General features: G+C 39.2%; 1 long non-coding RNA gene across 1 annotated transcript; it reads right to left on the bottom strand.

The window, feature by feature from the left end:
* Nucleotides 1-5,012: 5,012 nt before the first annotated feature.
* On the bottom strand, nucleotides 5,013-9,764 carry LOC142102692 (uncharacterized). Its single transcript, XR_012679322.1, has 3 exons — nucleotides 9,541-9,764; nucleotides 7,711-7,817; nucleotides 5,013-5,234 (listed from the first exon to the last, which is right to left on the bottom strand). It is a non-coding gene; the product is annotated as an uncharacterized LOC142102692 (long non-coding RNA).
* Between the last annotated feature and the right edge of the window lie 1,135 nt (nucleotides 9,765-10,899).

Genomic DNA, 10,899 nt, shown 5'->3' with positions numbered 1-10,899 from the left:
CTGTTTTCGTCCAGTTTTACCATGCAGTTTTGGGGTTTGCAAACAGCAACACATGACATATGATTGAGGTTTCAGCCTTCAAACCATAAGTTCTTGTGATTTGGGGCTGAAAACAGCAGGCGATGTGCGGTGATTTGCCAAGCACAATAAAAGTGTTGTGTGACAGGATGGACCTGCTATGCCACTCTGTCCGTGTTGCTGAAGACCAGCTGAGCTTGCCTTGCAATCACCCCCTTTCATTATCCCAATTGCGCCACTCTAAACACAGTAGAAGGGGACTTCTGCCACCACTAGGCCCCTTAGCCAGCACCTAGAACCAGTTCCTACTGGTTAACTTTTGCTGCTAGTTTACTCCATTGCTGGGCACCTGGGTTGGTTCCCCTGACCTCTTGCTTTCAGATCAGGGTTGAGTGGATGATTCCCCCTGGTTTATCACATTGATAAAGCTGCAGGGTAGCAGGCAGAGCACTGGTACTGGATGCTGGTTTCCAACCTCAGAACAGCCGGATAACAGACTACAGTGGTCTAATCAGAAGTCACAGGAATTACAGCAGGTAAGTAGGCTTCAAAGCAGGCTGTTGAAGCAATGATGTTTTATTAGCTCAAGTAGTCCTAATAAGGACAGTTATACTAGTTTGAGGTACTAGCGATCCAGAAGTTAGAGATGGAATGTTACTTATAACATGGTCAAACAGTGCTCTTTTTAATAGTTTTACACATATTCCCTGGCAGGAGGTAATCCACCCTCCTGCCCCTTTAACCAATCCAGTTGCTTCATGCATCCTGCACATACATCAGCCTGGAGGGATTTAACACCTTTTAATATTGCGCTAGTGGCACCACAATGTCTGAGATATTAGCTCGGATATTTAACTTCAGGATGTGATTTTGTTCTCTAATCTTGAATGTAACAAAATTCACATCAATCTGTGATTTCCCCAAATCATTTGCTGTTTACAATGTTTAGACAGGTTGCAGCACACAGTATGAAAAGTTGATGACTCCCTGCTGCGTATTCAAGCTAAAGAGACCTGTTGGTCACTGAGATGAAAAGATCTAATTGACTTCATGAGGATTTCCTTTTCAAGTTACAAAACAGATTTCATCTAAAAAACAGCTACTGCATCACAAATCAATACTTTAGAAACTAATACATTTCTAACATAGCAATGTAACAAAATATAAGAATATCAGTACATTTTTAATGATATAACGTGGCGCACAGGACCTCTAATTAAAATATCTACAATAAGTTATTTCTACGGATATCCAGCCACATGCTGGTCAGTGAATTTTACCCTTGGGTCGGAGTACAAAACGTTTTTCATGTATGTTTATTACTAAATAAATTAACTGAAATCTTATTATTTTAATAATAAAGTGAATATTCTCTGGTGAGTTTATTCAATATGTGCCCTGTAGCCCCCTGTTTCATAATATGCCCCTGTGTCATTATATGCTCCCATATTGTATTCTCGGGCCCCATAGATTTTTCTTCCCATTGTCAGCTTCATGATCCAGCTTCTTCTCTATACAAGCACTGGATGATGGGGATTCTGCCATTCGAACGGTGGTTAGAAAGACACAAGCAGACAAGGAAAGGTTGTTCATATTTTATATCAGATTTGATGTCTCATTGCTTTATTTAATAAACATTCAGTACCATTCAGTTCTAAAGGTGACAGTTTAAACAGTCTTAACCCTTCAGAAATATGTGGCCACCTTGCATTGGTTTCATCCATGGTACCCAGTCAGGGCCACTTGACTGAATAAGTCAACCCAACCAGCTGGTCTACATAGGGATTGAAGGAAACACCTCCAACTCCTTATGAAAGTCACTGATTATAACTCATTGGCTGCAGCATAACCATGAGAAACTGGTTACCCCTCCTCTGGTTATAGAGAGAACACCTGGTATACTCTGTGGTGGGCCTGTTCCTCTCTCTGATAACAACTGATTGATTCAATGATACTTACATTTTCACCTCTAATTGTAACTCTCAAGACAGGCACCAGAGTTTCATGCACAAGTGGAAAACGTTGTCCTGGAAGATCGGGACCAAAGACAGAAATAATGGCTGTGTTTGGAAATCAGAGAGATACTTGGTGCTCAAGGCTGGATGTCAGGACTAGATAGGTATTATGACTTCTGCTAGACTGACTGAAGAATTAGAGGCTATAGTGAAGGACTGCAATGAAATCTTCTTTCTTCAGTAAATCCTTGTGGATCTATGACAATGAACCAGAACCACTGTCTTGCTGACAGTAATGGGAAAGGAGCCTTGCTAGCCTGGATCAAGCCCAAAGTGGATACCCCAGAGTTGGCAACTAGAATATCAGTATTGTAAATTATGTTAAATTATAGCATTATATTAGTTTTTATATTGTTTTATTTATTGTGTTATTATGTTCTTTTAGAACCACTAATATAAATGATTCTAATTCAGTGTACATCTATTGTGCTGTTTGGTATCTGTATATGACATAATGCAGACACAGCTGCTATCAATATTCTAGCAATTAAATTGGCATTTACATAGACATCTTTCTCTGGGTATATTTAGCTTGTTCTTTCAGACATAAACATTTTTGGACTTTTCCTCTGATGAAATCACCGAAGGGTGAAGAAACGCTTAAGGACTTTTTTTTAATACATGTGATTGTCAACACACTGACAGTATTCACCCATTGAATAAGCTTATTACAAAAGATTTGTGGTTATATAAATGTATATTTATCATATGGAACTGATACAGTTATATACTCCATTGACTGGTGCACTTGTTTCAGTGCTGACTATGACATGCGGATCACGATGAACATCAGTATTTCATTATTACACACATTCTTCATCATCTGATCGGGAGGATTTGGATGTTATTAAACTAAACATTTGTTATCTCCAGACAATGTTTGGAAGGCAAGTAACACTCTCTGCTGATGTGGATTGCAGTGTATTGGAGACTGGTAGAGTGTATCATCTAGTCAGCTGATTCATCAGTGTTTACCACCTCCCATTAGGGAGAAACCTCCAGTCTTTTCTAATTGGCACTAACAACTCATAGCTACAACTAGCTAATCAAGTGATGAGGTTATATACATGGATGATTCCCTACTATCTATCAACTTGTGTTTTATAAGAATTCCACTTTCTAAATCCCGTCTCATCCTATATTCAAACAACTGACTGGCTATGATCCTGTGGATCACACACTAAGAGGGCACTTATCCATCGTACACGGAGACACAATTGTATTATAAGTGCCGGTGCCAATTCTTAGTGCTGTGCGGTATTTCTCCTGTAACTAACTGAATCAATGTTATTTAAATCACATCTCTAAGAGGAACACTGCAAGAAACACGTCCGAGGTTGATGTATAAGGACATAGATTAAATTCGGTCAATTCTGAAACTACGAAATTGGCGAATTGAAATTCAAATCACTCCAGATTTTCCTAAAATTAGGCAAACAATTAATGCTGGAGAATCAGGCCAGTTATAGTCATAGGACGGTAAATAATCCAATCATCAAACATTCACAAATGTCACAGGTCTATAGTCTAATAAGAGGAGCTTACAGTCCCTCAGCTCTTCATGGATTATATAAAGGGGAAAATATCTCTATGTGCTGTAACTGAGACCATTAGAATCCAGAGTACAGTACACTCATATGTACTACAATCACCACATGTCTCTATAACCTGTACTACAGCTCTACCTTGTACACATTTTACACCCTCAGTACAACACACCAACCACCGTGACTGAGATGATGCTGAGCACCCTGATACTGAGCACCCTGATGCTGAGCACCCTGATACTGAGCACCCTGATACTGAGCACCCTGATACTGAGCACCCTGATACTGAGCACCCTGATGCTGAGCACCGTGACTTACACAAGTGCATTTTGATTTGTTCCGAGGCCCATGGTTTTATGGAGCAAGATGGTGGCATTTGTAGCGGAGTAGATATTCGAGTGGAGTAAAAGTAGGTGACTGGTGCATTTCACTGGAGCAGTGGAGACATTACATTTCCTTTTGGGGAGCAAAATTATTAAAATTAGAAAAGGGAGGGGAAGGCACATTTATAGGGGCATTCCATGCTGTGTGGAGGGGCAAAAGGCAAATTCCACTCTGTAAAATAATTTAATTTTTAATTGGCTGAGAGCTGGTGACCTTAGGGTCTTATCCTACAATTTTTTGGGACCCATTTTGCTCCTTTGTGTTGCACTTTGAGAAGCGCGTTTCCAGGTGCTCTCTGAGCAATGTAAGAAATAACTTTACACACACACAAAGCTGAAACCCGGAATAATGACAGTTCCCAGATTCCCTCACTCTGATGGATGGGGCAAGAATGTTCCTGGCTAAGAGTGGATTGCGCCTGGTTTTGCAAACATAAAGAATTATATTTTGTTTTGTGGAGTGAGATTACTGCAATGCGATAAGGGGACCGATGCATATCTGGGGGCATTTATTACTTTGCAGAAAGTCGCTCAGATATTTCCACTCCACAATAACACTTGTAGCGAATTTACATCCACATTTGGGTGAATCAGTAATAATAGACCTCTTGGGGGTAAATGTATTAAGCTGCGCTTTCTGCAACTCGCCAATATTCAGCGACTTTGAGAGCTAAATTCAAAACAGAAATGTCTTTAAGGGCAAAACTAAAATTTGCCCAGCAAAGTCGCAAAATAACAGCGACTTGCAAAATCCGCAGTTTAATACATTTATCCCCCTGGGGGTAAATGTATTAACCTCCGGATTCTTGAACTCCCGAGTTCGGCGTCTTCAGCGCTTAAATTTAAAGCGGCGCTGCCTTGTAAAGGGAAACTTCCCTTTACAAGGCAGTGCCGCTTTACATTTATACGCTGAAGACGCCGAACTCGCAGGAGTACAAGAATCCGGAGGTTAATACATTTACCCCCTGGAGTTTTCTACATCTCTGCCTGTAACTAGTATTTTCCAGTAGACCCACACAAGACCACCGGCTGTACAGCTGGTATAGAGATCATTCATTTTATTATGTGGTAACAACTTGAAAAACAACTAACAAACCATAAAATATTTCACAACAATCACACAGGGTCCATTATCTCCTATAAATAAACCTCAGCACAGTTACAATGTGTCTCTCTCACAGATCCAGTGCAGGGCTGTTTAACAGTTCTCCAGGATCAGACGACGTCCTATCTTGGCACAGTTTCTAGTTCCAATCATTTCAGTTATAGTTCTAAGAAAGAAATAATAATTAGGTGAGATAAAGTCCATGTTCATCTGATTCCCTGCAGGAAAATAACATGATGCATGGGTCAGGTATCTGTCAGAGATAATATCAGATCATGCTCTGCAGTTTTCCAGCATTTATTCAGAGGAGGCTGTTTCCAGATTAAGGGTCACTTGGCCTTGAGCTGAAAGTGATGAAGTCCTTTTGTGAGCAGCTTTGTTCCATTAGAGGATATCTGACCAGCATCATATATTACCTTTAAAGTCAGGGTACTGGTAAAGCCACTTGCATGTTATTTCTACAAACAGAAATGTGGTGATCTCTGATTACAGATTTATCAGCATTTTTACACGTAGTGGTTACTTATTAATAGTGCAGAGTTACATAAAGGGGTCATACAGCTTATACCTGCTTGTGGTTATACTGAGTGATAATGATACTTGTAAACACACATATGTAATGAAACAACATTTGTGGTTCATATGTACAGTCATATGTACTAATCATAGATGGGTCTTTTGTCTTGTAAACTTGCTGGACTAAGATATCACAATATATTTCTGATTCTGATTCTATTTCTTTTCAGAGCTTTGTTTTGTCACTAAACTCTGAGACAGAAAAAAATCAATTCTGCATAAATATATAAATGGTCCAATAGCTGATTAACAACTTATGGTGAAAGTCATACCCTCAGCTGAAAACTATATTGGATATTAAATGTACAACAGTGTAACAATCATTTCATTGTTATATAAAAAGCAACATTATATTTCCTGACATTTTTATAAATCTTAAATATCTGAAACATATAGAAACTAGCAGAAGTGTTTTTTTCTACAAAATACAATATTTATATAGTATATCGTGTGTATTCAAAGATTAATCCTTTTTCAGAGACAATAACAAAACTGCAGCTGCAATATATTATATTACACTGATCTCATTTTGAACTGATATATATATATATATATACACAAGTTAACCCGTGCATGATACTCATGCATTCTAGTCAAATCAAGCTACTTAAGGTGTTAAAAAGGTTCTTGTCATGCATTTGGGCCATAGCCCAGGCCTCAACCACCAACCACTCCCCACTGTCACTTCTCCTTCAAGAAATATATATATATTTTTTTTAAATCTTTATAAACACTTTTAACAATTAACAAATTAAATTAACAAATTAAAAACATCTTAGTATACCAAATTTCAGCCCTTTCTGAATTTTTTTTTCCACACACTCTAAGAATTTAGTAGGTCAGAGTATAACTCCGCCCAGCAGGTGGCGCTGCAGCTTGGTTTTATTTTTTCCACACACACACACACACACACACAGACAGACAGACAGACTAACACACGCCACTAGACATTTATATTATAGATATGTGTGTGAACATAATAACATAAATGAACATAAAAGAATATATAAAAGAACATAATAACACAATTAATAAAATAATAAGGGGTTTGGAGAACAAATCATTAAAAGCTTCTTATACAAAGATTATAAAGGTGTGGCTGTTATTTATGGTCATCTAACATTTATTCATATTTGTAAATAAATGAATTGTAAAAAATATCCTCTCTAAATCACAGGAGCCTGACTAATTAAAGAACTTAAGCAAAAAATTAAAACATTTAGTAACTTTTCTTACTTAAATTAATGAATCAGGCCCAGGACTTGTACAGGTGTCAGGTCACTGTAATCTGGACTACAACAGACGTGACAGTAACTGAGCAGTCAGACGTCTCAGACCTCTCAAGCTTCTCATGACAAACATGAAACAATATTTACAGCATAAACAATCAATAATTAGATCCCTAATTGGCTACTACATAAGTAAGAAATAATAAATTTGATTATTTTGGTACAAGCTTTACAACCAACTGAAACTGATGCCTATCAGTGACTGACATGTACATTTCTGGATGCAACATGGTTTTGAAGTTCCAGAGGTCAAGAATCTCCTGAACTAAAGGGTTCCTGTATATTGGACATCACTCTTCTGCTACATGATTCAGGGAGGAAACTGGGGGAATATCGTAGAGTTCTTCTACACATACAGGGATACATATCACTATCTGTTTCAGGGTAAAAAGATGATGGTGTCCCATGCGTTTATCACATTATATGGTCATTTTTTGTCATATTATGACTTTTGTACCTTTCTACGTCAAAGTATTTTCAAAAAATTTGTTTTTGGGAGAGTGAGAGGAAAGAGAACAGAGCACGGATGAGGGACAGTACAGATGGAAGACAGGAGCTACTGTACTATTGAACAGCACTACCTACCATAGACCTCTGGTCCTCTCCATTAAGCCTACAGCTGATAGTGATGAGATGTATGGCAGTGATAGGAGTCCTGTCTCACTGCTGTCACCAGCACATTACAAGTGCCCCCCCGCACCCCCTCTTACCACCAGGGTTAGTGATTCACTTTACTAAAATGAAGCCAGCAGAGGTGAAATAATCAGTGATACTTACTCAGTGCTGCCGTCTGCCCATCGTCCTGTCCACGCTTTCCCCTGGTGATGGGATCCTGTAGAAGATAATCCAACCCAGAATTCCTGTGCTGTGATAGTCACTAGTCTCTGTATTAATACACAATATAGATGATAATGTGTTAATGGTATAATTAGTGGTCATGTTGTATACTGTTAATAGTTTTACTACTAGTATCAGAAAGGAAACTGTATAAATATCTTCCTGTGTAACTTTATGTAGAGATCAGAGCCAGGATCTGTCTACTGGGTGTTAGTGACAGTCCCACATTGTCTCCAATATTCACAGCAGTGACCACAACATAGAGAAGGGAACCAGAGCAGTGATGAGGTCGGATACACACCAGCCTCTAGTGATTGGAGATCTTTTATACACTAGACACCAGGAATGTGAGATCTGATATACAGTCACCTGCAAAGTGTGGACGTCAGCTATACACCAACCATGAGACACTGGAGGTCAGCTATACACCAACCATGAGATATTGGAGGTCAGATATATATTATCCACCATAAACTTCAAATCTGCTGTACTCCAGCCAACTAAGATTGGAGATCTGATACACTAACCACCAGAATTTGTACACTATTATACACTTGCTCCCAGAGATGGTGGGCTGGCTAGGACTAGCCAGAAGTAACTGGACATCTGCTGCTCACTGATCATCAGATTGGAGGTTGGCTATACACCAGCCACAGATTACTGGAGACTTCTTCTATATTAGTCACCAGATTTCAGCTCCACTACACAAACTGTTATAGGATAATTATCTTCACTTAGTTGTCACTAATATAAATGCATAACACAAATAGATATATATATATATTGGAAGGGACATACATCTTTGAGTTCACATGAACTTGTGTTGGCACATTGTCACAAGAGGTTAATGATATCACACACAGAGTGTAAAACATAGTTGCCAACTTTTACGTTTTGGTGGAAAGGTGGGCGTGTGTGGGGAGGGGCTCGGCGACTTGCATCATTTTTGCCCCACCCCCACAACACAATGACGCAAATGCATAATTTTACCGCAGGGATGGGCCAAAATGAGGCGATTCCCCGAGAATCACAACATTGAGGCTTCAAACCCAGGAGGATGCCCTACTCTCATGGAGAATGACAAGTAAAGGCAGCTACACACATAGATCAGCTCTTATATATAAAGCAGGTTCACAGGACAGAGCAGTGATGAGATAGAAGCTACTTCTGGTAATTGTATCATCCATACTGAACTTCTATACAGTCTGTGTGTGCTGCAATTATGGTGCATACTATTATATGTTACTGTTTATATAATTGTAATGTTGTATAGTGAGTAAATCAAAATGTTTTTTGTAGGTAAAGTTGGTAACATGGAAACTGGAGAAAGGTTCTGTTATAACAGCACATTTATCATGATTCCTGGAAGAAGTATAAGTAACTACAGCAGATCTAATGTAAGGAAAACACAGATCTATTTCCACAGTTGGCCCAATAATAACGGTCTAACAAAGTCTCCGTTCCTAAATCAAACATTATTAGTCTGTGTAAGTCTTGACTAAATTTTAATGCTTTAAATGTTTGCCATAATTTGCATATCTGCCTCTAATTAGTTGTAAATCTCGTCATTAGTCACCGCTCCCCAGATATGGGAGGTAACACTGCGCTCCCAGGAGGCTGGGACAGCGCCTACAAATTCGGGAGCCTCCTGGATATTTCGGGTGAGTAGGGAACTATGATATAATTCACATACATTGCTATGTAGACAGTCACATAGGAGATCTCTGCCCCCAGTATCTGACTAGATCTCCCGGTGACCCTGATACTGACCAGTATTCCTCCCTCCTTCACCGTTGCCAGCCGGGAGCCGCTCTCTGTGCAGTTTCTCTCACTCTCATCGTAGGACTTCTTCTTTTCAGAGAAGAAATAACATTTGTTATCAATAAGGATCCAGTGAGCCGGACACGCGGGATACAGACCTGTAAGATAGGATGTAGGAGACTAAATCACTGCAGGAACATGTTCAGCTATACTGTAAGATATATATATATATATTTATAGGCTGACAGCTTAAAATGTGTTGTTGACGGCAGGACTTTCCTATGGTCAATTCACATAAGATAAATTTTCCTTCCTGAATTTGGCAGAGGATTTACAGCTCTGTCTGAAGAAAAAATGTTCAAAAGTTTCTTTCTTTGGATCTTGAATTTGGAAAATAAACTTCAGTTTACAACATTTTCCATAAAATGGGCTCAAGTCCCAGCAGATGGTCCATCTCCTGGAAGATGCTGCAGCTGGACCTGTTTTCCTAGATACCAATTAGATTGTAAGCGCTTCAGGGAAATATACTGTTGTATGAATATGTTTATATTATGCACTTCATCACTTGCTTGTCAGTAATGTATAATCTTGTAAGTGGCTGTGTACTCCAAAATCTATATAAATAAATTATACAGACATAGGGCCTAATTCATTAAGAGATATACATGTCGATATGTGTTGTATTTTGCATAATGCCCAGATCTGGACCATATGTCAGAGAACGCAGCAACATCTAATTCATCTTCGAGCACAAAGTACTTTCACTATGACTTAATGGGCAGAATGGGCATTGCCCGTAGTCAGTGTACAGTAAGGGTGTGCCAGGCACAAGCGCACACAGCAGCACCCGATACAACCTTTGGACATCTCTCAGGTACGTGATTTTCAGACGTATTAATTGTACCAGCTACAGGTCAGGTGTAAGTGCAGAGTGATAGTGATGACTGCGCATGTGCAGCGTATGTCTGTCTATACTTCTTACCATCTACTACTCTGTATGCTTAGTGTGGTAGGACTGGCAGAAGGAAGGGGTGATACAGAGTCGCTTTGCACTGATTGGTCAGAGTAAGGAAAGGCTGCTCTGATTGGCTAGAATAAGAGGCTCTAAGCCTGTAAATTGCTTTGTGGCTTCTGTAAGGAACATTTCTTTCATTGTTAATTGTTTAAATTTGAAACTTTTTGGTTGTAACCCTGGAAGAAAGACAAGGATCCTCTGTATGTATGTGAGCAGTAAAGGGGCTAAGGAGGGTGTGTGTCAGGGAGTGGGTATTAAAATAAAGGATTTCACGATGTAAGTAATTTTATTTGCTTGTGTTTTTTACAGGTGCACTACATGTCCCAGCAAATCCTGGATGCTTGTAGTTCTAC

The sequence above is a fragment of the Mixophyes fleayi genome, chromosome 1, assembly GCF_038048845.1.
Source record: "Mixophyes fleayi isolate aMixFle1 chromosome 1, aMixFle1.hap1, whole genome shotgun sequence".
Taxonomy (NCBI): domain Eukaryota; kingdom Metazoa; phylum Chordata; class Amphibia; order Anura; family Limnodynastidae; genus Mixophyes; species Mixophyes fleayi.
Note: the sequence above shows the minus strand (reverse complement) of the source record. Positions and strands in the feature narration are given on the sequence as shown.